The sequence below is a fragment of the Tupaia chinensis genome, unplaced genomic scaffold (assembly GCF_000334495.1).
Source record: "Tupaia chinensis unplaced genomic scaffold, TupChi_1.0 Scaffold145208_1, whole genome shotgun sequence".
In the NCBI taxonomy this organism is placed as follows: domain Eukaryota; kingdom Metazoa; phylum Chordata; class Mammalia; order Scandentia; family Tupaiidae; genus Tupaia; species Tupaia belangeri.
The window spans coordinates 2,211,120-2,217,054 of record NW_006205068.1 but is presented as its reverse complement, the minus strand read 5'-3'; positions in this window follow the sequence as shown (position 1 = coordinate 2,217,054).

The window sequence follows — 5,935 nt, the reverse complement described above, 5'->3', positions numbered from 1 at the left end:
CCCACGGCGCCTGGTCTCCGCACAGGCTCCCACTCCGGCCGCCCCGCCCCACCCCTAGTCAGACCACGCCCACTGGAGGTCCCGCCCCCAGCCCCGCTCCGCCTCCCGCAGTCCCAAACCCAGGACACAGGAAGGGGGGTCGTTCCCGCTTTGGGTGCTGGCCTTCGGATCTTACAGATTTTCTATCTTTGCAATGCCCGACCTCCCACTGCCACCCCACCCTGCTGCCGGTGGAGAAGAGGAAGGAAAGAGCAGTTGACAAATGGCGAAACTAAAGCTCAGGCCAAAGAGCAGATGTGCCTTGCCCGGGGCCTAATCCCTACCAGCCAGGAGCAGAACATGCCTTGCGTGTTCAGAGGACATCCCCCTCTGGTTTCTCTTTACACACCACGGTTCTTGCCCAAGGGGTGTGCCCAGGGTCACGCCTCCGCATTTACAGAAGAGGAAACTGAGTCTGGGAAGAGGCTTTGGTGCCCCAAGGTAGTGCCAGTGGTAGGGTAGGGAGCCCCCCCCCAGAATATCCTCTTTGGGGTCCTGCCAGCAAGAGCCTTCCTAGGGTCTTCCTAGGGGTCTTAGTGGTTTGTTCTATTCCTTAATTTTCCTCCTCAGCCACCTGTGACAGTAATTAAGGTAAAGTACCTCCTGGTGGGACCTAAACTATCGTGACCTGCTCCCCTGCATTTTCTCCTGGGGAACTTTCTTGTGGCCACGTGGACTAGATGAAGTCAGAAACTCTGACATCAGAAATGTGAGATGACCCCACCCTTCTGGCCACCCGGCCCCAGGGCTTGTCCAGGCAAGGTTCTCAGGAAGGAAGGTGTTTTCCCACAAGTGGCCCCTGGCAAGAAATCAGGGCAGCTTCTCTGTGCCCACTGGAAGGCGTGGAAACTGCCGTCCGCCGTCTTCCAACCGGAGCCACGTGGGTGCTGAACCAGCTCTTTTCTGGGGCCAGACCTAAACAGACACCTTGGTGTGCCTGGCCTGCTCCCCCGCAGTGTGACTTGTGTAGGTGCTGAGCTCTCAGTTGTGGGGACATGCAAGCAGGGGCTAGTCAGGGAGCCCCTGTGACCTGGTTTGCACTGACCATAACCACTGTTGTTTGAGCAATCTCTAACCTGTGGGGGTGGGGGCAGTCCTCCACAAGGGGACAAAGGACAATGTCATGCCAGTTCAGCAAGTGCTGATCTTGGAACCAAGTTTTCTGACCCCCAGGGCAGAGGTCAGAACTGGAAAAGCTGGTAAGGAAGGGAAAAACCTGGAAGTGGGTGGGGAGGACGCTGGGGTGGATAAGACACAGACAGGGCTGGGGCTACTTCTCTCTAAGGAACGTGGCCAGGGTTCTGTTTTTAGGAGTTACAGTTGTGCTTTTGAAACCCACCCCCATGGGTCACCATGGGCCTCCCCTGGGACAGCATTATCTCCACTGAAGATGTCCCACTAGCACCTCACACACGGCATATCCTTCCAGGGTCCCTCAACCTCAGAGCCAGGGCACCCCAATCCACCCACTTCTCACCCCTGCCCTTGTACCAGCCTCCCTGCCCCTCTGGCCATCCTAGTCCACCCTACCCAGCAGCCTAAGGGACCTTTCTAGAAAGCCAGTCTGACCAGGCTCTTTCTCCGCTTGGCATGCCTTTATCAAGCCTTTCTGGCAGCAGCTTATCATGCCTGCCTCACCCTGGCCATACCGGGCCACACTTGCCTGCAGCCTTTGCCATGCTGGTCCCTGTACTTACACTCCTCTTCATCCTCCAACACCCCATTCTGGGGCCCCTTGGAGGGAAACACTACAGCCTTTTGGGGGCCCCATCCTGCTCCTCCCTTGGTCTTTATCTGGGTACCACCCCATAAGACACAGAGCCTACACCCTGGGAACCCACTGTCTTCCTGCGTGACCCTCACAACTACCTTCATCTCTCTTGGCTTAATTTCCTCTTCTGCAAAGGGACATTATAGCTCTCTTCCCTGAGGGCTACCCCATGGTCGGGCCCACAGGAGGCACTCAATAAATGCAGAATCAGGCCAGCTGGTGGCACGGTAGTTGGGGTGGCCGGATCATGCATGGCCAACTGTGCAGTTTAAGTCCTGGACCAGGAGGCTTGAAAAACACAAGGGGTGTCTCCAAAAGGAGGAAGAAATGGAGGAGAAGGGATTGTGTCCTGCCCATTCCCCATGGAGGGTGCTTTCTTCCCTCCAAACCCCTCCCCTCTAAATAAATAAATAAACAGACAAATAAAATGCAGGATCATGTGCTCACACTTGAGCCCAGAGAGGAAGACTAGTCAAGAGCTTGGTGAGCTAGACTAGCCCCAGGACCCAAGACTCCAGATCCTTTGGAAAAGTTGCTATTCCAGCCTGAGACCAAGAGACAAAAACACAGAGATAGAGAAAGAGAGAAATAGAACGAGAGAGACAGAGTTGTAGGAATTTTTCCATGAACAGAGTAGTCCTTATTTATTGCCGAAAATTCAGAAACCACAAAAAGGAGAAAATGAAGTCCCTCTATTGGTCTGTTTACTACACCTCAATAAAACAGTGAAAGGGAAAAGAAGTCAACCCCCATCCGGCCGCCCGCCTCGCTATCAGCAAGGTCCACTGTGACATGCTGGCATACATCCTTCAGTGTTTCTCTCAGCATCTGTCCCTGTCACCTCTGCAAAATCGCACCACATCATTAGGTGACGTGCCCCTTCTCAGACAGTGCCTTTTAAAGGCCAGCGGGCTAGGCAGGCTTCCTCTGTGCCAGCCTAGGAGGGAGGCAGATAAAGATGAAGGACAGGGAATCAAGGTGGAGGGTCCAGCGTGATGACCACCCTGCACAAACGAGAGGCACGTTCTCTTGGACTATAGTGGAGCTAGTGACCCTGGAGTTGTGCAGTGCACAACCTACTCTGCCGTCTCCTCTGTCCTGGCCCCAACATCATGTAGGTGAGGAGGCTGAGCCTGGACTCACACACCTACCCCAGTGGAGGTGACCTTCAGGAAATCCCTCTCGCTTTCACAAAGCCAAGCCTTAGTGCTTGGGGCAGAGAGAAGGGCAGGATGGCACCCAGAGACCTGATTCTGCGGTGTGCTTCCCAGAGACACCCCTGCCCGGCTTAGGCTGTCTTCCAAGGGCCCTCGCTCACCCAACACACTCCTCTGCCCAAGTCTCAGTCTCCTAGACCCCGACTCTCCACCTGCTCGCACCAGTTCTGGGCTACTCAGGTGGCCACGTAAACGTACTTCCCCAGTCACTGTCCTCGCATGGCCCAGGACCTGGACCCCAGAGGCCCTGAGTGCTGTCCAGACAACACCGTCACGTCCCCCTCCTACTCCAAATGCTCTCGCTCCCCCTGCTCACACCCCAGCAGCATTCTCTGCCTCACTCTCAGCCACCATCCTCCTATCCACACTCAGAAATTTGAAGCCTCCCAGGGGACCCTGGGGGGCCACACCCTCAGGTCCCCTATGTCCCTGCATGGGGCCATGGACTTTGTCCCTCTCCTCAGTGGGCACATGGCAGCCCCTCCCTCTGTCACCTAGCAACACTGTCTCTCTCCTGCAGTGGAGTCTCTTCCTGGGCCACTCCCACTGGCCACGCATACACCCTGTTGTTTCTGCCATAGTGAAAAACAAAACCGACCCGCCAGCCTGTGGCCCGATGGTTCAAGGGAGCTGGCGCCCACATGGTCAGCCCACGGGATTCAAGTCCCAGTCCTGGTAGCTTGAAAACCTTGCCAGGCACATGTGTATGTGTGCCCAAAATCTCAAAAGGAGGGAGGAATGGACATGGGATTGTGGCATGACCATCCCATGAGGGGTACTTTCTCACTTTCCTTCTGTCTGTCTCTTTCTCTCCCTCTCGTGAGTGGGTGTGTCCTCTAGCAAAAAGGAAAAGAAAAACACAGGTCCAGCCACAGTGGCATGAGCGGTATGCCGTAAGGAAAGGCCATGGGTTTGGATTCCAGGTTGATCTGAACGCCCTGGGCTCACCCATGATCCTGGCTGGCTGGACGGCTGGCAGGGGTGGGAGGCCCTGAGTGCCAAACAAACAAACAAACAAAAAAACAAACAAACAAAAAAAAACAAGCTCTGTGCTATCCCCCTCCCTGACTATCTCCTGCCCACCTTTACAGCCACTTTAAGAAAAATGCCCCATGCAGCATTTCCTCATCTGTTCTGGAACCTGCTCCAGGCAGGTCTCTGCTGCTACCATCCCACCAAGTCACCCCAGCTCCATGTCAGTGCAGCCTCTGGACAGCCAGGTCCTTGTGCCTGCTCATTCCCTGCACCCCTGGAATCCCTCTTCTCACCCCAGCTTGACCTCTTCTTCATTCTCCCTCCTTGGCAACCTCTAAAAGTATGGCATCAAACTCCATGCTCTTTTTTTAAATCATTGCCAGAGGACACGGACTCACCAGAGTGAGTGAGAGAAAGCACCCCCAAGAGGGTGCGATCAGTCCTGTCTTCTCCATCTCTCCACACTGTCGGGATTTGTGGCACGTGCGCACACGTGCCCGGCATGGGAATTTGAACCGCGGTCAGCCATGTGGGATCCGGCTCCCCGAACCATTAGGCTATAGAGCTGGCCTTCAAGTCCACACTCTTGCTGACAAACCTTGCGTATACCTCTGGCCTCCTTCTGAGCTCCAGCCACCTCCTAGGCAGCCCCTGCAATGGCTCCAGGTCCCTCCAGTACAGCTTCCTCCACACTGACCTTCCCACACCCCTGTCCTGAGCACACCCACCCGCAGTCACCCAGCGATCCAGGCCATTCAGTCCTGCTGCCTCTCCCCTCACTGCCCATAACTGATCCAATGGGCAGCCCTGGCTGTGGGCTTCAGGGCACGTCCTGAGCCTGCCCAGTGCTCACCCCATCCAGGGCCACCACCTGGTCGGAACCACCATCCTCTCTTGCCTGGATTTCTGCAGAACCCTAAGCATGTCTGTGCTTGTTCCTACCCTGCCATCTATTCTCAGTATAAAATTGTTTGTTTTTAAGGTTTTTGCCATAGGCTATGTGTGCTTGCCTGAGAGGAGAGAAACAGAGAGAGACAGTGAGAGGGAAAGTGAGAAATCACCCCCTGGGGCGACAGCCATGTTGCAATCCCCTCTCCTCCTGGGATTTTTGGGCACACATGCACAGCCACCTGGTGTGATTTTCAAGCCTCCAGGTCTGGGCCTCCTACATGGTCGGTCACGCCACCTCCTGGCTCCTCAGCCTAAAATCTTTAACAGGGGGAGTGAGAGCACGCCGCCCCTGCCCAAATCCCTCCTTAGCTCTCAGCTCACGCACAAGCACAGTTTTCACAACGGCCCCTCCTACACCCTCAGGCACTACTTCCTCTCCACAACCACCCCTCAGACGGGCCCCTTACATTCCTGCCTCAGGACCTTTGCACTCACTGTCCTGCCTAGAAATTGCTTCTCCCCCATAGCTGATTTGCTCCCTTACCTCCTTCAGTTCTTTGCACACACATCACCTCCTCACTGAGCCCTTTCCTATCATCCCTTGTAACACTGACCCTCAAAACCACCTACCCGTTCCTCCCTCATTGCTCGCCAACTGACCTACTAGAACGGAAGCTTCACGACGCCAGAGGCTTTGTCTGTTTCGTTCCTCTGTGTCTCCAGCACCCAGGAAAGTGCCGCATGCATAGGAAGCGCTCAATAGCTGTTACATGACTAAATGCCACCACAGAGGACTCAGTCTGCCAGGGGAGATGGATGGGATGAAATGACCAAGTGTTCAACACCCACTTCTTTTCTGTTTTCAGTTGCAAAAGAATATATGTACTCGCCAGAGAGAGAGACAGAGAGGGTGAAAGCACCCCCAGGAGGCACGATCGCACTGCAATATCGTTTATTCTGTTTCTCCATCCTGTCAGGATCTCTCTCTCTCTCACACACACACACACACACATGCACGCACACGTGTCTTTTTTTCTCCTGG